The sequence below is a fragment of the Pantherophis guttatus genome, chromosome 6, assembly GCF_059756535.1.
Source record: "Pantherophis guttatus breed Tessera chromosome 6, ASM5975653v1, whole genome shotgun sequence".
NCBI classification, from domain to species: domain Eukaryota; kingdom Metazoa; phylum Chordata; class Lepidosauria; order Squamata; family Colubridae; genus Pantherophis; species Pantherophis guttatus.
Window position 1 is genome coordinate 59,677,435 of NC_142068.1, and position 23,088 is coordinate 59,700,522.

Sequence of the window (23,088 nt, forward strand, 5' to 3'; positions counted from 1 at the left end):
ACACAGTCTCTATCAGCAGGTCAAATATAATACATAATACATAACATACAAATTTTATAAAATAAAATAAATAAATAATATCTTACAACATCAGTGAAGACAGAACAATTACCGTATTTTTCAGAAGATGCACTTTTTCCCCCCTAAAAGAGGGTGAAAATTTGGGTGTCTCTTAAAAACCGAATGTAGCCCCGCCCACCCACCGACCCCTACCCTTTGGCCTCTGCCTCCCAGCAATTTACCTCCTTACAGCAAACAGTAAACTTCAGCACAGCCTGATTCAGCTTCAGCACAGCCTGATTAGTACAAGCAGTTGATTGTCGGTTGGATCGACCTCTCAAGCCTCAGCTGTTTCAGGCTGCAGGGATTGCCATTGCCTATTGCTACGTGGGCCTCTACTATTTGCTGCAAGGAGGCAAATTGCAAGAGGCAGATTTTTTTTTCTTATGCTAATCAGGCTATTTGCTGCAAGGAGGAAAATTGCTGGGAGGCAGAGGCAGGGTTTTTTTTGTTTTCCTCCCCAAAAAAGGTAGGTGTGTCTTATTGTCCGGAACGTCTTATACTTCGAAAAATACAGTATTATTGTTTCTCTAAAACTCTTAGCATTTTGCAATCTAGTTAATACTGTATGTGATATTAACAAATTATTTTTACTGGACCTCAAAAAGCTAACACTGCTGCTATTTCACAACTGCTGTCTAAAGATGGATTGTTAAAGCTTTAATAGCTAATGACATCCCTGACATAAGTAAGTTTTAACCCAGCAAGACATTTCAGAGCTGCGTTAAAATATAGTATTTATCAATAATTTAGCATTTTTCATACATAAATTACTTGAAAATCATATATTACTTCTATAAACTTTAATCTTCTAAATTGGACCAATATGTTTTCCTTTTTAAAAGGGAGATTGAACCTCAGATAGTGACTTTCTAAGACTATCTGTCAAACCCAAACCCAAGAAACGACACAGAAAATTTCAGTCCTTTATATACTTATATCTAATAGACAGAATCTTGCCAAACTAAATCTATAACCTTCTAACCTACTAGATATATCCTGTGAGATCCTAGGGTCTGACTACCCTGAACTTCTTCCTCCTTCCACCCTCCAGCTCAGAACTGCACTGTCTCTTAATCTGGTCTCTGAGAAAGTTGTCTTGCCAAAACGTGGCCTCACTGCTTCTCCAGGTACACTTTCCATCACACTATCTAGCTCTACTCCTCATCTGATTCAGCTACAAAGTAATTTCTCTTGCATCATACTCAGCTGCAGTCTCTTGGCAACAATATGGAAGCAGCTTACTATACCCCTATAGCACCTTGTACAGCACCATTTTTTCTTGCAACAATAAGCCCACTTAAAACTATGGGAGAAGTTTCCACAGTATAATCTCTTGCCATGAAAGAGCCAATTTTTTGAGAAACTGGATAAATGCTTCTTTAGGGTGGCCCTACCAAATGCTGGCTCCTATCAAGATATGCATATCAGGATCTTATTTAGTGGTGATTGCGTTAGCTCTCTTGCCACTTGAATGCAGCAGCATTTGGATGTAATTGAACTGTCAACTTGAAAATCGACCCTTATATTTTGCTTCAGGATCTTCATTCTTGTTTCAGTCTCTTACAATTTGATTAACTGTGCCAACTGCTCCCTCAGCATATTATCTGATGAAGTTAAGATTCTCTAAATAATAGAGAATCTAATAGATAATCTGTAACACAAGGACAAAACTACCCTCATTTTTCTTCAACAATACAGGGAATCTTTGCTTAATGACAAGTCCATTTGAATGAGCATTTGAAGTTACAATGGACTTCAAAACTACTTACAACCAATCCTCGAAGTTATGATTGCCATACACACACATTCCGGGCCATGTGATCACATTTCAGGCTGTTGGCAACCGGCTTGCATTTATAACCAATTCTAGCATCCCACAGTCATGTGATTGTGATTTGCAACTATTTTGTCATTACGGCAAAAAACACCGATTAGATATGCTTATATTCACTTAACCATGTGATTCGCCGAATAACCATCGTGACTCACTTAATGACAGTTGTACCAAGGGTCATAAAATACAGTCAGGTCAACAATTTATTATCATAATTCCAGGGTCAATTGTGGTCCATAAATCAAGGACTGCCTGTAACCATCAACACAAATTTTTTCTACATTTATCTGTATTTTAAAACTCAGAACTAAACACATATATTAGTATATCAAAGTCAGACAAACAGAACAGGCATGGAGAAAAAACAATTGGCAGCACAGCAGATGAACTAAAAGCTGTCAATAATCCTTTATTGAAACAAAAGAGTCAGTTTGATCTAGTGGTTAAGGCATCAGGCTAAAAATGAGAAACCGTAAATTCTAACCGTTAAACATGAAAGCCAGCTGGGTGACTCTGGGCCGATCATACTCTCTTTCAGCCCAAGCCACCTCAGACAGTGATTGTGGTGAGGCAAATAGGAAAAGGAAAGGATTTTAGATATATTCCCTATCTTGAGTTATTTCTAAAAATAATAAAGGTGGGATAAAAATAAATAATTATTCTTTCATGTTTACTAGCACATTTATTTCAAAAGTAAGTGACATTCATAATGTTGTCAGATCACCCCACTTCATACCTATTTTTGAATTTTAAAAAATCAATATATATCACTTTCATCTTATATCTGTATTGAGTTTTAAAGCATTTAATCATGATACCTGAACAAAAGTATAGAACCTATTTTAAAGCTTTATATTATGATCAATAACAAGTCATAATGCAAAATTTTAGCATTGTTTTCTGAATCTTGATTTAAATTTAAAATTACAAAACAGGTTTGAGTTTCATGCTAAATACACATAGTCCTCAACTTGCAATTGTTTGTTTGGTGACCGTCTGAAGTTAAAACAGCAATGAAAAAAGTGACTTATGATCATTCTTCAAACTTAGAACCGTTGCCTCTTCCCCATCAAAATTTGAACACTTGCAACTGGCTCATAGTGTCCTTGGTATAGTGTCCTGGGTTCCTTGGATTTGCGAGTCCCTTGGACTGCAAGGTGATCAAACCAGTCAGTCCTAGAGGAGATCAACCCTGACTGCTCTTTAGAAGGCCAGATCCTGAAGCTGAAACTCAAATACTTCGGCCACCTAATGAAAAGGAAGGACTCACTGGAGAAGAGCCTAATGATGGGAAAGATTGAAGGCAAAAGAAGAAAGGGACGAGAGAACAAGGTGGCTGGATGGAGTCACTGAAGCAGTAGGTGTGAGCTTAAATGGACTCCAGAGGATGGTAGAGGACAGGAAGGTCTGGAGGAACATTGTCCATGGGGTCACGATGGGTCGGACACGACTTCACAACTAACAACAACAACAAAATGTCCTGAGGTTATGCGACCTACTGACTAGTCAATGGAGAAGCCAGATTCACTTAACAACTATGTTACTAATTTAACAACAGCAGTGATTCACTGAACAACTATGGCAAGAAAGGTCGTAAAATGGAGCAAAACTCATTCAACGATTGTCCTGCTTCACAACAGAAATTTGGGTTTCAATTGTAGTCATAAATCGAGAACCTGTACGTATACTTTGGGTATATATTGCCTTGAATATTCTTCTGCAATCCTTTAGTGTCAATAATATATGTAGCCCTTATATACAGAAAGGGTTCTTTTCGGCATGTAAATTAATTTACATCACTTAGCTTGTGATGAATCAAATGACTCTTCTGACTCAATGCCTTCTAAATGTACAAATAGTGATAAGACAGAAGCAATAAGGATATCATGCAGAATTATTGTTCACTACCATGAAAAGGCTGGTTTTTAATAATGATATTCAGTTTGCATAATGAAGCCTTTGATTTTTTTCGGGTTTTGATTTTAGGGGTACCCTTTCAAAATCAGCAATTAGTACAAACATGAATGAATGTCATTCATGAAAACATTTCTCCATCCTACAGTAATAAATAAACAAACATTTCTGCTTTTGTCATATATATGATCTATTAAAAATTATAGTAAAGCAGTGTGTGCAATATTAGAACAAAACAAAATAATTACTTTGATACATTTTTATTTAAATAATGGATATATGCTATTTCTTCACAAATCCAAAATGGCATTTCACTTGCATCAAATCTGATGGTCTTGAAATCATGGTTTATATACCATAATAATAAAATACTCTGTATTTAAAAATGTAAAAAGAAATTTGTAATGAACAGAGTAAATATATCAATGTTGGTCTTTCACGTTTATCAGTGATCATATATTCTTAAAAAAAAAATTCTGAAAATCAAATAACCATTATGATAATAAAATGAAAGATAATATTTACCTGCTTAAAGTTTGGGCCTTATAATAACTTAAACTTTGAAGCAGTTGCAGCAAATAAAATTAATATTTCATTCATTTCATTCATCTAAAGAAACTTACTGACAAATATTCATACTTTTATACCTATTAACCACAAAGATATAAGTATAGATCTTTCTAATACTTAACTAAGTATTAAACATAAAGATATCCTGCCTAAATTATACTTTGTTTCAATATTTATCCCTGGAAAATTGTGATACAATTGTTTAAATTAATCAATCAATCAGTGATTCCCAACTGGCCAATCAGCAAAATTGCATTATCTCAAGTTATTACACAATTCCTCCAAGGACTCACTTCACACTGACAATGTTTTGAAAGGACACATGAAGTTTCTTTTTTTATATAAGCTAAGTGTCGTTATCTGTTTATAACATGCAAACACCATGTCTCTACTGAATTCCTTGATGTTTAATGATATCCTTTATCTATTAAGGAACAGACAGAACAATCTACATTTCTCATTATTACTACCTAACACATTAAATAGTGCAAGAAGTAATTTTAAAACCCTATTAGGACATTAAAAATCACACCATACAAAATATTATTTCTCCCTTTCTATCCAGAAATCATTTTCGGTTTTTATTTCACCAAGAGAAAAGATTTTTAAAACATCCAGGGAGTTGTCACTGAACAGTGAACATCACTAATTAATCAATATCCAATATGACACTAATGCTACAAATTACCTTCTCTAGAGAATGGTTTAAAAAGAAATGAAACAGAAAAGTTTGTTGTTGTGGCAAGCCATTTAATCAATCTACCATCTAAAACTGCCTAAGAAATAGCGTTTTCCACAAAAATGTTAACTGATATTCCCAGAAACCAATCCATGGTCTTCTGAATAGTCAAATGAAAAATGAAAAATGCCCGCATCCATTTCCAGTTAAGCCTACCTGACACCTTCATACCCATCTTACAGCTGCATAAGTACCTTGGAAGCTCTTACTATCAAGCCACAGAATGTATTATTTTTTATCACAAATCCTATTGATTCTACAGCTATGAAGATCTAGAATAACTCTCATTTCTAAATGTACATAGCACCATGTTTCTAAATGATGTACATAGCACAAATGTATATGCCGTGAATCACTTAGACATTAAAATACATTGTCTTTGGATCAGCATTAAATTAGTTTCACAACAGCAAGAAGGAACATCCCATCTATATTATGAATGCACCATTTCAGTGGCACTATGTGCTTATGATGGTGCTAAACAGTTAGTGATGACATGGTGATTTCAGTTATGATAGTGAACAAAGAAAAGTAAAGGTAGAAATAACAAGGACATTACTGCAGAGTTCTGGAAATAAAACTTGCTCATGTTCAGTGCCTTGTATGATATTCCCAATCCTGCAAATGCTTGCAGCCCCTTAAGGATCAAAACATTTCTCACAGCTTAAGATTCCATGGACTATTACAGTTACTGTATCATGAAACGTTTCGATTAGAAGTGATGTCCATGGACGCCTCTACCAAGTCAAGCTTGGGAGTCCTAAAGATGCCACAAGATGTTTTTGTTGATTTTCATTTAACATGCTAGCATAGCTCCCCCTGTGGAAACTGTTAAAATACGGTTAACATTTTAAAAAAAAAAAATTCCTCGGGAGACAAATTCAGGCACAGCAGCATGGTAGATAGACGGTGTGGCAAGCAATTACAGTCTTAAAAAAAAATCCCCGTGGCTGGATAGTCGGCAAGGCACCGCCGCTGCCTAATCCCAGTGACTGGGAGGGACAACCCCATCAATGGGACAACCAGCAGAATACAGGCAACTGACTCAGCCCGAAGTTCTGCTTCTTTTTCCAGCCAAGCCGCATCGGGAGGGAAGAGAGGAAGGCTGGACTTTTTAAGCATCTGCCCGCTGGTTTCTCAAATTCCTTTGCCCTGGTCACCCGAAGGAAAGAAACCCTTTCCTCAGCATCCCCTTCGCTCTGTAGACAGAGCGGCGCTTGGGCAACCTTCCCCTCCGGCAGCGTTTTTTTTTTTCCCCTATTCCTTCCTCCGCCGACCAAAGAGGGACGGGCCGGGTCTGAAGGACCCCCCGCCGCGAGCTGAAGGCGCGCGCCCCTCCTCGCTCCACACAACTTCCCCCAAAGTCAGGCGGAGAGAGTCTTGGGGAGTCTGGGCGCGAGCCCTCCCTCCGCCCTCCTCTCAGCACACTGACCTTGCTAAGGCGATGCAGGTCCGGCAAAATCCACCGCTGGGTGCGTGCCGCGGCCTCCTCTCCGTTCCTCCAGGCAACTTCTTCCCTCGGGCGGACCGGCGAGCCTCCCAGCATCTCTCGTCGCCAGACCTCAAGCGGAGCTCTTCTTCTCTTCTCCTTCCTCTCCTCTCCTCTCCTCTCCCCCCACCCCACCACTCCGGGCTCCCGCCTGCTTGGCTCGTGGAGCCCCTCCCTTGTCCTTGCCTCCCTCCCCCCCTCACCTCAGGCAGACTCCCCAAGAGCTGGGGAAGAGCTGGGGAAGAGCCGGGCGAACGGTCGGAGGGGGCTCGCTCGAGTGGGCGCCGCGTCTCCTAAGCGCTCGCTTGCGCCTCCGCCGTGCGCTGCACCACACACCGGGCGAAGGAAGGCGGAGCGGGCCAAGGGAGAGCGGGAGGGAGGGAGGGGGGCGTGGTGCCCCTGACCTGCCGCCTTCCCTTGCACAAGCCGCCGGGTTGATATTCAGGGTGGCAGAGCGGCGAAGGCGGCGGCGTCTGGATCCGTTTCTTCGCTTTGCTTCGGGGCTTTCCTGCTTAACAGGAGGAGGAAGCCTGATTTCCGCTGCCAGACCGTCCCTCGCAGGGTGGCACGAGACGAGCATCACCCGAGAGCCGAGCCAGACCTGCGGGCTGGTAGCGTTTCCGGCGCGCGTTGCAACCCAGCGCAGAAAACCCCCCTAGATGCGGATGAAATGATGAGCAGCCGCAAGGCCTCGGGCTAAAAACAAACAAACGAAGAAGTTGGATTCAACTTCCCTTGGAGTGTCCCGAACACGCGTTACAACGGCTTAAATCCAGGGTTGGAAGCTTCGCCGTAGCCCCGCCAAGAAAAATCCTGTCCCTTGGCAGTTTGGCGTTGTTTTTCTTGCTGCCCTTGCGTTGCTACAACTTTTGGACGAAGAAAGGCGGAAAAGATGGGCGTGAACTCCGAAAAGCTCGGACGAGTCAGACGACCACAACAGGGCAAGAAAATATGTTGTCCATTTCCCTTCGGCTGTGGCATTCTAAAGTTGGCTTTTGGAGACGTGCCGTTAGGACGAGGACGCGGTTTGAGAAAGAGCCGAGGAAGCTTTTTGGATGAGAAGCGAAGCGTCTTCAAAGAAGGACCAGAAAGTCCGGTTGCCTCTTGAAAAAGCACCTTTGGGATAACCATGGCTGGGATGACTGAGAAACTCCATAGAGCCTTTTGAGAAAATTAATTAATATGCTGCAATATTAAAATTAAAGTGACCCAATTGTGCATACTCTCTGGATACTGTATTGAAACAACAATAGATCTGAGTGTGCTAACTTTCAATCAGTTGGGCAGAACAGGCATCAAGTACTGTACCGAATATCTAGCACTTCAGTTGAAGCTTGGCCCTGGGAGGACTTATAAATTATAGCAGTTTAATTAAACTCATGGCAAACCCTATCCCAAAGGCATATTGTGCTGATTACTCGCCTGTGTTCCTCCTTGTTTTTGCAGCTTCTGAAAAATGTGCAGCTCATACAAAATCTCTGGAACAATAAACTTTTAAATTTAAGCAGCAGCTTCCAGCAATAATTGTTTCAAAGTCTGTCAAAGAAAAAGAATGCCCTCCAGTATTGCCTTTAGCGCACTATTAAGTAATTAGTAACTACTTCACATTACACACAAATGGATCATCACATCAGTAATACTGCAGAATGCCACTTAATAATTACCTAACTTCTGTACAACTGCCTTCCCAATTCATTTTCAACCCAGCCTTTCCCTCTAGTTTTCCAACCAGAAAAAAAAGGCAGGAATTTATAAGAGATTTAGCTGATATTTGATAAGTCAGAGGTGGGTTTCAGCAGGTTCTGACCAGTTCTGGACAACCGGTAGTGGAAATTTTGAGTAGTTTGGAGAACTGGTAGTAAAAATTCTGACTGGCCCCGCCCCCATCTATCTCTGCCTCCCAAGTCCCTGGTAATCAGGAGGAAATGGGGATTTTGCAGTAACTTTCCCCTGCCACGCCCACCAAGCCATGCCCACCAAGCCATGCCATGTCCACCAAGCCACACCTACAGAACCGGTAGTAAAAAATTTTGAAACCCACACTGAATCAAGTCTATTCTACGTACCAAAATTTTCTTACAAATTCATTTCTTATTTAAGTTGCCATAATACACATTTGATGGTCAGGAGAAAGAATGAGCCCCATAGCATATCTTATCTCTCTTATCTATTTTATCTATCTTAGCTCAGAAAATTTGCATATAATAAACCAAGCATTGCAAGTCTTGATACTTCCAGGACTGAACAAACTATTGGAAAATTGTCATGCTGAAATATTCACAAATGAATTCACAATGGTATATTTTGCCTATAATCAGTGTCATCAAATTATTTCTATACAATTGGCCACAATAAATACAAGTAATTAAAATATTATTTATGTTCATTTCACATATTATATATCATAATAACAGTGTAAAATAGGTGGGTAATTGTGGCATTTCAGATTTTCAAGGCTCCTCAATTGTATCTAATATAATCCTGCAGACTATGGTTGATGGGATTACATCCCACAACATCTGGAAGGCCAAACACTGCTTAATTCTGATGTAAAAGATTCGTTTCTAATCTAATTACCTCAGAATTCTCTTTTCTCCTCTTTGAGTTCACAAAACTAGGCACTTGAACCCATTATAATTCACCTCAGTGTGCTCAGTCCTAGATATGTTGACTGTTGTATTGCACAGCATCTATTTTAAACACTTTCTTTATAGCGTTTATTCATTTATTAATTTTAACTGCAAGAAACTTAAATTTCCGGTTGAATGTCATTCATTTTCTTTAATAGCAGGAACTGTAATTGCATGTCTATCCACTGAACTGGCAAGTAAAACTCATTTAACACCATTGAATATATTTCTAGGTAGATCTGAATAGGAATGAGTTAGAAAGAGTGGTATACCTGTGGTGATTTTATTCCTTTTATTTAGAATACAGTTAAGGCCTGGTTTTAAGGCCCAATTTTATCAATTATCTTTGGGTCACTTTAGAAGTTAGAAGTTCTTTATCTGCACTTTGAAAGGATCTTGTTGATCTTGAAGCAGTAATATTATAATATTAGCCACTGAGAAACATGACTGGAAAAAGACTGAAGTAATCACTTTGTAACTGCTTGGCATTGGTTAATTTCATCTAGTACATATTTTATGTCATTATAAAAATAGGTTTACATATTGGATCTCTAAGGGCAATTAGGAAAAATGTTCCTATTTTTATTGTTGTTTTTTTGCTTGTTTATTATTTGTTATTCCATTAACATGGAAACTTAAATATCCAAATTATTATACATGCATTTCAAATTTTATATATTTAAGAATCTTGGCTTTAACATTCTTCTCATTTATTAATTTTTATAAAATAAAATACCTATCCAATTTTCCAATCCCAGATTATTTAAACAAATAAATAAAAATAAATGCATCAATTAAATTATTAAAAAAGCAAGATTTTAAAGTACATTAAGAGCACAGTAGCTTTTGGTAACTTTTTATTGCTTCCATCCTAACAGAAAAGGGCCTCATGAATTTTCATGAGGTTGCTCTATAATGATCATGTCACCAAAAAAAAAAAAAAATCTTACTCAAACGTGTTTCTAAAATGCAGTATAAAAGATGATAGGACATAGAGCAGAATGTTGTATATGGAATAAACAACTATATTCCAAACCTTGTAGATAATAATAAGTAGCACATTGGATTGTGCCTAGAAATAAGGTGGGAGTCAGAACAAATGATCAGAAATGCTGGTAGGACATATTGTAAAAAACAAACCAGAAATAGACTTTATTGTTATTTTTTTAAACAGCAGAAATCTACAACATTCTCTTCAAGGTCTGACTACAAATTTCAACAATCCCATTTGTATGCATTAAATGAATGAATACAACATTAAGTAACGCTCATTAAAAGAAAGGCTGCGGGATACTCACAAACAGAAACCAAACAAGTTAATTTTGCTTCCAGGACCATTCCCAAACTATGGGTGGGATGGTTCAAGTAAAATAAAACTATACCATACATCTAAGCTCAGATCATGTTTGTACAAATTAGCAATTTGTCTTGTATGTCTGGTAACTGGTTCATCCTTTAATTTATTTTTTTCTTGGTGGTGGTTGTGATTATGGGTAACCCAGGCTGTCATTCTACAAGGCACTAAGTTGGAGGAAAAACTGTTCCAGAAAAAAACTCCACTCCCACAGGTTTAGGTTTTATATTTCTCTAATTATGTATAAGTTTGGGCAGGTCAAGATTTTTTTCTTGGAATTGAGACTGCTACCTTCTTCCATGGTTAAAAAAAAGATTAATAATAGGCTTCTCTCTCTCTCTCTCTCTCTCTCTCTCTCTCCCCCCCCCCTGTCTTGTATGTATATGTATGTGCATATATATTATATATATATATACATACACTCAAACACACACATATATATTTATATACATATATATTGACACACACCAAATACCACAATGAATTTTAAAACAACTCTATCAGGTTACTAATTAATTTGAAATATCTGATCTGTTGCTGCACTGGTTTAGTTGTAATGTTTCTTCCAAATAAGGTAATATCTCTATGAACAGAAATTCTTCTAGGAAACAACTTTCGAATCTACCAAATTACATCCACTAACCTCTTTTTCAGATTTTTTTCCTAATACTCTACCTTGATCCCTGTGTGAAGAATCCCATGAATGATTCATGTCTCTTTTATATGCCAAAGCATATAAATGCCGTATATACTGAAACAAAATTCCCAGAATCTTGGCTGAGAGTTCTGGCATTGGTAATCCCCAAATAAGTGACTCTTAGATAAGGAACAATTGGTTTTGGTTCTTTCAAATCCAGCATTATGATATTATTAATTTATTAGCATAAATTATTTAATGTGAGTTAATATTGCTATTTCAACAAGCAGTTCCTGGATAGGTTTTAGTGCCATATTAATTGAAATTAATAGAATGATGTATCTCCATTTTTCACTGCAATCAAACTTTCTTGTAATGAAGGTGAAAGATGTTTATTGCTCCTGTAGCATTCAAAGAGCACTGTAAAAACAAATCTCAAGGTAGGTTATTGTCCTTTGTTCAATGGCAACAAGTTAAAAGTTTTTAAAATCCTTTGAAATAATTTTTTTGCTTGCATAGTAGCCCTTAGAAATTACATTTGCAGGCTCAGGAATTCTGACGTAAATCCTGAGTCTAGATTGTGTCTAAGTACTCAGTCCAAAGAAGTTTGTTCTAAATAGTGGATAAAACAATCAAAATTGCCAATTTTAAAGAACTTTTAAATACAGTGTTATTTCTTGTCAAATAAATTACTTTTTTATAATCCTTCCTGAGCCAGATTGTATGATTTAACTCATCTTAATTTTTCATCATAAATCCCAATCTTTCTATTATCAATTATTTGTATTATTGCTCCATGAATTCTCTGCAATGTATATATATATAAAGAAAAACACACATAAAACCTACGAAAAGTAAGAGAAAAGAATATATATATATATATGTATGTCTTTTTTTTCCCCTTTTTTGTAGGCTTTTATGTGCATATTCTTTCTAGCCAGGTTTTACCTACGTAAAACCTTTACAGGGAGGATATCTGAGAAGTGGGTGTGGCTCACTGATGATGCCTTAATAGTCAGAAATAGCTATCTGAGTCTCCCAGAGAGCAACACAGAGTTGCAGTTTGTCAGCAGAAAAAAGGCCCAGAAACTTGTGAATGAGATTTCACAGAACCAGGGCTGTAGAACAACTTAGTTTACGTAGGTAAAACCTGGCTAGAAAGAATATGCATATATATATATATATATATATATATATATATATATATATATATGCAAAATATATATATATATATATATGCAAAAAATTAAAATCTCGGGTGTTTTCCCACGTCATTGTAAATAAGTTGGTTAAAATATTTAAAATTCTGGTTAAAATCCCATCTTAAAATCTTCTAAAAATCCTTACAGAGCACTCTGCAAGGTCTTTAAAACCTCAGCTAAAATCCTACCAGTGACTTTAAAAGTTTTTCTTATAGCAACGTTTTGACAGGCTCACAACCCTGTCATCTTCAGGCTCTTGTTTCATTTAAAAGTGATGGGATCTCACAACAGAGAGCCAATCAGAGCACAGCCAAACCCCCAACCAATCAGAACACACCTCCACCCAATCAGGACACAGCCAAGCTCCCATCCACCCCCACTGGCAGTTAAAAGGAAGAAACAGCTGTAATCACACACATTGCTCCTAGAAGCATGAAGCCGAAAACACCAGCCTGAAGATGACGAATGAGACTTCGTCGAAATGTCGCCAAGACACTTCCAATTTTACGTGGGAGAAAACCCGAATAACCAAGGACCTGCTGGTATGATCTCACCATATCACCACAGACAAGAGCATTACTTCAGAGGCATATGTCATTATTTCCACCTATTTAATCAGTGATTTTTAAGTTATATAGAGTAATGAGAATTGATCCAAGACTTTTCAAAACTTTGGAATGACATACTGCATAAATACTACAGAGATTTGAGGAACATGATCATGTAAATTCAAACAATGTTTTCAGTATTATAATTCTCCATTAAAAGCCATATTTTGATGTACAAGTGGATACAGGAGCCTTAACTGCTTCATTCTCAGACAAATCAGTCTATTAAAACCTCAGTTTTAAAGCAATGGCAAGTAAGTTGTAAGTATTCTAGTATATAGAAAGTACACAATATTATTCAGGCGATGGCTGTGATCCAGAAAAATCACAATTGCTATTTTAGTCTAGTTTAGGAAAAATTATCTCCTCAAGGTTCCTTAAAATACCACATTATGATAATTGACTACAAAATGCAAGTGCAATGTAATACAATAGCTCTTCTTCATTGATGTTATCTTTATTTCAATTATTTAAATAGGTTTGTATAAAGAAGAGAATGGTTGGCTTAAAATCAGCTAGTAATCATTACGTCTCTAATGTTTGTAAGCTGCCTAGAGTCACCTCTAGGTGAGAAGGGAGGCATATAAATTGAATAATAATTTTTTAAAAAGTCTGAGTGGATACATGTATACAATTTTCCAAGTCCAACATTTTAACTAAGTCTTCCCAAACCTGCTACAAACTAGATATTGTTGAGTCCAATTTCCTTCAGCCTCAGGTATCCAAACACATTATGATTAGGGAAAATGGCTACTTTTAAGTGACTAAATCTAAGACTTTGAAGATCTTCTATATATATTTTGGGAGGGGGGATTAAAATATATTCTGAGACAAAATGGACATTTTGGACATCATCCAGAATAGCTATGGATGTCCTGGCATGCATAAGGCTGTATCACAGATTTTAATACAACTGATATGACTGAAAAAATGTTTTCTAAGATCTTCCTTTTCCTTTTCTTTCCCAAACTACTAAATTGCAATTTTGGAATTGGATTACAAAGCAGTCCAGGAGGAAAGAATAAACACATTCTTTTCAAAACAACTTTGTTAACTTTAAAATAGCTATGGCTAGGGATCTCTGTATTTTTGTTTTTATACATGCAATTATCTGTTTATATGGAAACCTAAACAGTAGAACTCCTATAGCCCATCTATTTTGTTGTATGGTTGTGATAAAATCATAAAGTTCAGGTATTATCCCAAAGATTTAAAGCAGTAATTTGTCGTAAATAAATACATTCTCCCCACTAAAATATGGGGATAATATTAGCAAGTAACACTGGCTAATAATATTAGCCAGTGGACAGCCACAAAATGGGCACCAGTAGAAAATAATAGCCGCAGGGCATGAGGTAATGATTCCACTGCCCCTGGATGAACTGTTAGTTCAAGAACCAGAAGTTATGATTATAAAGGGTTTCCTGAGTATGAAATGTAATGCTTCCTAACAGCAGGCATGTTTGCTTACAGAAATCTGGCTCTATGCCAGAAAAGAAGGGAAAAGTCCCATCTGGTTTATTTTCCTTAGATGTTTGGGTGGTGGAAGGGGGAGGCACATAGTTTGCAGATGATGCCATGATAGCAACAAATTATGCCCTCCATGCACTTGAGGAGTCTACAACTTGTCCCCTATTTATTGGTCCTGGAACTGGTTTTTTGAAAGAAAGGTATCCTTCAAACCCATCATTGTAGTATACTCTTATACTCAACAACATAAAACAATTCAGTTGCACGTTGTGAAGACTGTCTTGCATTTCCCTAAGGTTCTGCCTTCCAGATATACTAAAAGTGCATAACCTGGAGTGGTCATTGGACAGGGTTGCAGAAAATTACAGGCTTAAAACATCTGGAAGCCATCAGATTTAGGAATTATGCACAAAATTCCATTCAATATGAGCCCAAGAGCAGTTACTTAGAAAGTCCCAGTTGTTTTAGTAAATACGTTATAATAAGAGATTACTCAGAAGTAATTCTATTATGTTACTTTTTCTCTCAACCTCTGCATTTTTTTTCATTGTTGAATTGAAGTGCTACCCACCTCTACTTAAACTATCTTAAAACCCACTGGTTTGAGATTTACTATCCCTTTGGCCTATCTTTAATCTGTCTCCATTTCTCTGTTTATATGGACAACAAATGAAGATATCCTAATTATGTCCCCTTTGGATGCTTTAAGCAAAATAACTATTGATTCAACTAGCTTTGTTTTCCTCTACATGTCAACAACTGATGGAAAATTGCACCAGGGATGCAAGAATGGGGCATGAAATTGACCAACATGCAAAGCCTGCCAAAGCCTGCCTTCTGGAGATAATTCTTTTCTAGCCCAGTGTTTCTCAACTTTGGCAAACTAAAGATAATGTGGACTTCAATTCCTATCATTCCTCAGCCAGCAAAGCTCTAGCCAATTGCTTTTCAGAGCGGATGTGGTTGAGTCAGAAAGATAACTGCCTGCATACTTAAACTCCCTGGCTAGGGAGCTATCAAAAAGCACCCAAAGCTACAGGGAAGGAGGCAAAAGAAAAACGAAGAGTAGCTGACCAGGCCTCAAAGCAAAGGGGATAGATAATCTTAGATTTGCTTTAAATGATCAATAGTACCAGATTGATCTACCCTCTATTAGTCATCTAATAATAGCTGTAGTGGTACTTTGGCTTATCTAACCTATAGACTGAGGGCAAGATAAAAGCAATTTCAAGGGGAGAACCCCCCCCCAAAGAGATATAGAACTACAGCACAGTTTCTGTGCTACAGAAACAAGTTTATACCATCATTATTCAATGCAAGAAGTCTCGCCGGAATTCCTTCTTTTATTAAATACAGCTCGATTTGACATTATATTTGTCTGCAAAACGTGGTTAAACAAATCCTTTCCTGATTCCATTACCACTACAAGTTACTACCATGTCCACCGGTGTGAAATCCTAAATGGAGGTGGTGTTGCTATCTTCTTTAAAAAGTCCCTAGATCTGAAAAATATTCAAGTAACACAAGAGCTTGTTCTTCCTGAGACCATTATCTGTGATCTATCACTAAATACTACAATTCACTTCCTATTATGTTACAGAGCCCCTGGTTATGACCTTGATCATGCGAGCAAACTATCTACATTACTAACATGGGCAGCCTCGTGGTGCGACCAGAACAATCTGGAATCGAATATACTCAAAACCATAGAAATGTTGGTAGACTTTAGGAGAAACCCTCCCATACTACCATCTTTTACAATACTAGACAACACAGTATCAACAGTAGAGACCTTCAAATTTCTATGTTCTACCATATCTCAAGACCTAAAATTGACACCTAACATCAAAAACGTCATCAAAAAAGCACAGCAAAGAATGTTCTTTCTGTGCCAAATCAGAAAGCTGCCCAAGGAGCTGCTGATATAGTTCTACAGACGAATTATTGAGTCTGTCATCTGCATCTCTATAACTGTCTGGTTTGGTTCTGCAACCCAACAAGACAGACACAGACTTCAAAGGATAATTAGAACTGCAGAAAAAACAATTACTACCAACCTGGCTTCTATTGCGGACCTGTATACTGAACGAGTCAAAAAGAGGGTTGTGAAAATATTTACAGACCCCTAACATCCTGGACATAAACTGTTTCAACTCCTATCCTCAAAACAACGCTATAGAGCACTGCACACCAGAACAACTAGACACAAGAACAGTTTTTTCCCAAATGCCGTCACTCTGCTAAACAAATAATTCCTGTCAAACTAGTTATTAAATCTGGATTACTATTAATCTTCTCATCGTTCCTATCACTCATCTCCTCCCATTCTGACTGTATGACTGTAACCTTGTTGTTGGTATTGTTACGATTTATATTGACTGTTTCCTAATATGATTTGATCGCTTATTTGTTCCCTATGACTATCATTAAATGTTGTACCTTATGATTCTTGACAAATGTATCTTTTCTTTTATGTACACTGAGAGCGTATGTACCAAGACAGATTCCTTGTGTGTCCAATCACACTTGGCCAATACAGAATTCTATTCTATTCTATTCTATTCTATTCTATTCTATTCTATTCTATTCTATTCTATTCTATTCTATTCTATTCTCATGCCCACATCCCATTATCTTTCTTGGTGACCTCAATTTACCTGTTATTAATTGGACCCTAAATGAGTGCTCAACTGAAACAATACATACGACCCTGTATAATGTTGTCACTACTTTAGGACTTTAGACTTTAGAACTGGCTATGTAGCTAACTTCAAAAACTGATATACAACCTTATGCTGCCAAATAAAAACAGAATGTACCAATTACCACTACAAACAGGAGGAAGAGCTGTTGCACACAAAATCCAATTGTGCATTCTATAATTTCATAAACTCATAAACTGAAAGACTCAAAAATCATCCCACCTCTAAAAGGGCAAAATGGTGAATATTGTAACAATGATGCTGTTAAGACTAATTTCTTCAACACTTTTTTCAGTTCAGTCTTTGTCATCAGCAATGGCATCTCCCCCTCATTTCCTAGTCATACCACAACCAATTGCAATGATCTAATCCACATTGATTTTACTGAAAAGGGCACTACACAAACTAAAGCCATATCTATCTATTGGTCCTGATGGAATATGTGCCTACTTTCTAAAAAAGCTCTCCTTCGCCATAGCTGAACCTCCAAGCACCATCTATGAAATATCTTTTAGAATGAGCTCCTTGCCTGACATATGGTCATTAGCAACAGTCATACTTATTTTCAAAAAAGATGACCCCGGCCTTGTTGAGAATTATAGACTTATGTCCCTTTGCTGCGTCACCTGTAAAGTCATGGAATCCATCATAAATCAATCCATCATCCTCCGCTTAGTGTCAAATAACCTACTCTCTGATAAGCAATTTGGTTTCAGGAAAAATTTGCCATGTAATCTGCAACTCATACACCTCAAAAACATTTGGACCTCTCAACTCAACCAGGGTAAAGCAATAGATGCAATCTACATAGACTTCTGCAAAGCTTTTGCTTCAGTGGTACATGACAAATGTCTGTTAAAATTAAGTTCTTATGGCATTTCTGGATCTTTGCACAAGTGGATACCTATCAAACAGGCATCAAGTAGTTAAAATTGGAAATGCTATATCAAATCCTGCACCAGTTAACAGTGGTGTTCCCCAAGGCAGCGTTCTAGGACCAACACTCCTACTTTATATTAACGATCTTTGTGATCATATTACAAGCAGCTGCATCCTCTTTGCCAACGATGTAAAACTATTTAACACTACAGACAATTCTACTATCCTACCAAATGACCTAGATTATGTATCTGAATGGTCAAACAATTGGCAACTCCATATCTCTGCTAACAAATGCTCAATCCTGCATATTGGCAATAAAAATCAGAACATCAAATACAAGCTGGGTGGACACGATCTAAAAGATGACCCACACTTTGTCAAGGACCTAGAAGTACTCATTTCAAATGATCTAAGCCCCAGAGTTCACTGTAACAACATTGCTAAAAAGGCATTAAGAATTATCAACTTTATTTTATGAAGTTTTCTCTCTGGTAACGCTATACTTCTAACTAGGGCATACAAAACATTTGCCAGACCTATCCTTGAATACTGCTTACCTGCCTGGAACCCACACTGTATTTTGGACATTAATACATTAGAGAGGGTCCAGAGGTATTTTACAAGAAGAGTACACAACTCCTCTGCTCACAGTAAAATTCCTTATACCACCAGCTTGAAATTTTAGGCCTGGATAATCTTGAACTACGCCATCTACATTCCGACCTAAGCTTAGTACACAAGATTATCTACCTTAATGTCCTACCTGTTAATGACTACTTTGATTTCAATTGCAATAAGGGCTATCAATAGATACAAACTAAATGTAATTCGCTTTAATCTTGATTAAAGAAAATATGACTTCAGCAATAGAGTAGTAAATGTCTGGAACACTCTACCTGATCATGTTGTTAGTTTCTCTAACCCCCATACCTTTTATCTTAAATTGTCTACTGTGGACCTTACATGTTTCTTAGGAGGTCCCTGAGGGGGCGTGCATAAGCGCACCAGTGTGCCTACCATCCCTGTCCTACTGTCCCCATTTATATGTAATCATTGTATGTGTTTATAGCTATGTTTTGCCTATTTATATCCATTTATTTGTGCCATATTTTTCACGTGTCCATGTCTATATCTACACTGATACTTGTTTCCTTGTACTTCTTGACAAACAATTAGATAAATACATACATACATACATACATACATACATACATACATACATAAATACATACATAAATTAAATGCTAGCAATAGAATGTTATCAATCCATGAATTATTTATATCATTACTTTCATTTTTATGCAAGTAGTCTAAACCCAAGGTGTACAAAATACTGAAAGTTAACTATTCTAATCAAGGAAGGCAGTTTAGGTACAGTTATTGGCACTGAAAGGTAAATAGAAGTATGGTTTGTATAAATAGATCTTGCATAGTTGGAAAGATGCTTTACAATGAAATATGAAAAGGAGATATGTGTACCTCAACTCCATCCAAAAAGGATATGATTTATATATCTCCATTTTTTTCATATGGAAAAAAAATGGTCTGAGGCTATGGTTTGAAAAAATCTGCTTAAATCACTAAGTTTGGTCTTCAAGTTGGAATTTTCTTTAAATAGTTGTATGAAAATTGGCTACCTTTTGAATATTTAAACTATGTTTTCAACATGTTTGATCTGTCTATTTGTGAATAAACTTGAGTATTTAAAAACACACCAAAAACTCCATTGATTCTATTCCAAAGAAATCAAGTCAAATCTGATAAATACTACAGCCTTCCAAAATAAATTAGCTTAAAAGTTACCTCCAACATCTGAAAGGAAAACTGAAGATGCTCATTTGCCAAAGTCTGTTTCAGAAAATCAGTTCAATCAAGATGGCTTCATTGGAGCATACAAAATCCTAAAAAAAAAAAGGCAAGTCAGTATATCAACATGTCCCATGGTATCTGCAACAGTATATTCTTTTAATATAACTAAAATAGGTAAAGTGTCAGCTGCCAGCGTATTTATTTGCAGCAATGCTGTTGAACCCATTTGGATAGTAAAGAAAAACTGGCAGACATTTTCTCAACAGGCAATTCAGACCAAAGACTTTTTATGACTATAGGTACCACAAGCTCTCAAAATTTTAAATCATTTGAAAACTTGCTTAGCTGTAAGCATTCATCAGACATCATTGTTTGCTTATAGCCCAGAAATGTTATCCGTTATGTGTACAGAGACTCAGGAACAGGTTGGAAAGACAAATATGACTCAGTGCTTCTGAAGTGAAATATTGAGCAAAATGTATTATGGGAAAAAAAAAGAATGCAGGGCACACGCCTAGTTATTTACCAGTAAAAAGTAGCCATTCTCCTCCACTGGATGCTGCTGTCCTTTTTTAAACAAAATTCTTGTGGGTCATTTGTGGATTCTGGCCAGCAATGTGCACATCGGAAACCTTCTTTCTCCAAAGGACAGGAAGAAGAAAGAGAATAGATTGGACATTTTTTAAGCTGCTGCTCTGAAACTCTGGATGAACTAAGAGAATTAAAAAAAAACTAGTTTGTATAATTAATTCCTCCTAGCCTCAAGGTGATTTCTCAATGTGGTTTCTGAAACAAATTCAGTTTTAGAAACAGTTGATGGTCAGAAAAGAACAATCTGAGTAAAAGTTGGGAGTTATCTTCTTTGTAGACTGACCACAAAGGAACTTTGTTGACTCCAAGAATGTGGTTTTTAAAAATAGCCACAAAAAAATTAAGCTGCCAGTTTTTCAGTACATGTTGACAGAATGATCCCTTGTAAATGCTGTATGACTAACAACATAGTCCTTAGCTTTCACATGTTATTTGGGACATTTTTGAATGATTTCCTAAGCAGGTGTTTCCTTCGTCTTTAAAGCAGGAAGACATGTGATGGATTTAAACGTATGAAGCTTATTTCTATGCCTTTGTTAAGTTCAGGCAGTTTGCTGGCTTTTAGAAATCCCACTGGGAATGAAATTTAGCAAAACAATTCCTTGAATTAGTAATTTCTCTGTGTTTGTGTCGCTGCCCTTCAGTGCTTTATCACAGCCTACACCAAACTCAAAACTTTCAGATAACATGGGTACAGGAGAGTGGGAGTTGCAATACTACATCTTTTAAAGATGACAGATTGGTGAAGGCTATTTTATTTTGGTGCATTATTGTAACACATATTTGTGATGTCTACTCACACCTACTCTTTTCCTCAGGCAGCAGCAATGGCAGTAGTTTACTACTGTTCCTTGACTTATGTGGCTACCGGCGTCCCGGTATAGTCAGCTGATGCCATCGCTGTCTATAGGGGGTGACTCTCTACCCCCCACAAAGAGGGCTCGCAATCTGGACATGCTCCTGGATGCATGGCTGTCTTTAGAAGAGCATATGACGGCCGTGGCCAGAGGACTTTCTATCAGGTTCACCTGATTCGCCAGTTGCGTCCCTTTCTGGACCGGGATACCTTGCGCACAGTCACTCATGCCCTTGTTGCTTCCCGGCTGGACTACTGTAATGCTCTCTACATGGGGCTCCCCTTGAAGAGCACTTGGAGGCTTCAACTGATCCAGAATGTGGCCGCGCAGGTAATTATGGGTGCAACTCATTGAGCTCATGTAACACCTCTCCTGCGCGAGCTGCACTGGCTCCCAGTGGTCTTCCAGGTGCGATTCAAGGTGTTGGTTACCACCTTTAAAGCACTCCATGGCTCAGGACCTGGGTACTTACAAGACCGCCTTCTGCCACCGATATCCTCCCACCGACCAGTTCGCTCCCACAGAGAGGGACTCCTCAGGGTGCCGTCGGCCAAATTATGTCGGCTGGTGACACCCAGGGGGAGAGCCTTCTCTGTGGGAGCCCCTGCCCTTTGGAATGAACTGCCCCCAGACATACGCAAGATCTCTGACCTCCGAGTTTTCTGCTGTGCTCTTAAGACCCTGCTCTTCCAACAGGCAGGGCTAGCTTCATAATTGAGTTTTATATTCGGAGTTCTTAAATTTTTTGGGTTTTTTAGCTAATTTTGGCCTTAAATGTAATACTTTTAAGAATTTTTAAATTTAAATTGTGATATTTGTATTGTGTTTTACCTGGCTGTACACCGCCCTGAGTCCCTCAGGAGAGGGACGGTTAGAAATAAAATTATCCTTATCCTTATCCTTATCTCAGACATGATCACTTTCTTCAAATAGGTGCATTTAGAATAGAATAGAATAGAATAACAGAGTTGGAATGGACCTTGGAGGTCTTCTAGTCCAACCCCCTGCTTAGGCAGGAAACCCTACACCACTTGAGACAAATGGTTATCCAACCTTTTCTAAAAACTTCCAGTGTTGGAGCATTCACAACTTCCGGAGGCAAGTTGTTTCACTGATTAATTGTTCTAACTCAGGAAATTTCTCTTTAGTTCTAAATTACTTCTCTCCTTGATTAGTTTCCACCCATTGCTTCTTGTCCTACCCTCAGGTGCTTTGGAGAATAGCTTGACTCCCTCTTCTTTGTGGCATCCCCTGAGATATTGGAACACTGTTATCATGTCTCCCCTAGTCCTTCTTTTTATTAAACTAGACATAGCCAGTTTAATAAAAAGAAGGACTAAAGGAGACATGATAGCATTTAGTTTCCAATTCTTCTTTCAAAGGACTATTTTTTTAAAAATCACATAGCAGCTGTTAGTTAAGGGAAAAATAACAAGAATAAGAATTATTATTTAATATTTTCCTTCCTAGAAATTTATATTCTCAAAATGTCACTCATTCCCATCCTAAATAAACCCATTTTTTCTTTCAACATGCAAAAATCACAGTTCCTTAGCAGTCAGAAATATATACATTGGAAATTCCCTATATTGGTTTACAAAAAGTTGGTTAAGCTACTTTTTTATAATGACCAAGCAAAATTTTAATGTCATTGTACCCCTTATGTAAAATGGAAAGGTGCTCATCATTTGGAAATATTGGCATATTTTCAGTATTATGTTGTAAAAACATTTTTCA

The 23,088-nt window shown here is 37.5% G+C and overlaps 1 protein-coding gene across 1 annotated transcript in view; it reads right to left on the reverse strand.

Moving 5' to 3' along the window:
- The window catches only part of CHST15 (carbohydrate sulfotransferase 15), a 73,024-nt gene extending 64,955 nt beyond the window's left edge, over positions 1–8,069 (reverse strand). The window contains exon 1 of the mRNA XM_034436402.3: positions 6,553–8,069. The gene's annotated coding sequence lies outside the window, so the exon portion shown is untranslated. The remainder of the gene's footprint in view (positions 1–6,552) is intronic.
- Positions 8,070–23,088: the final 15,019 nt, after the last annotated feature.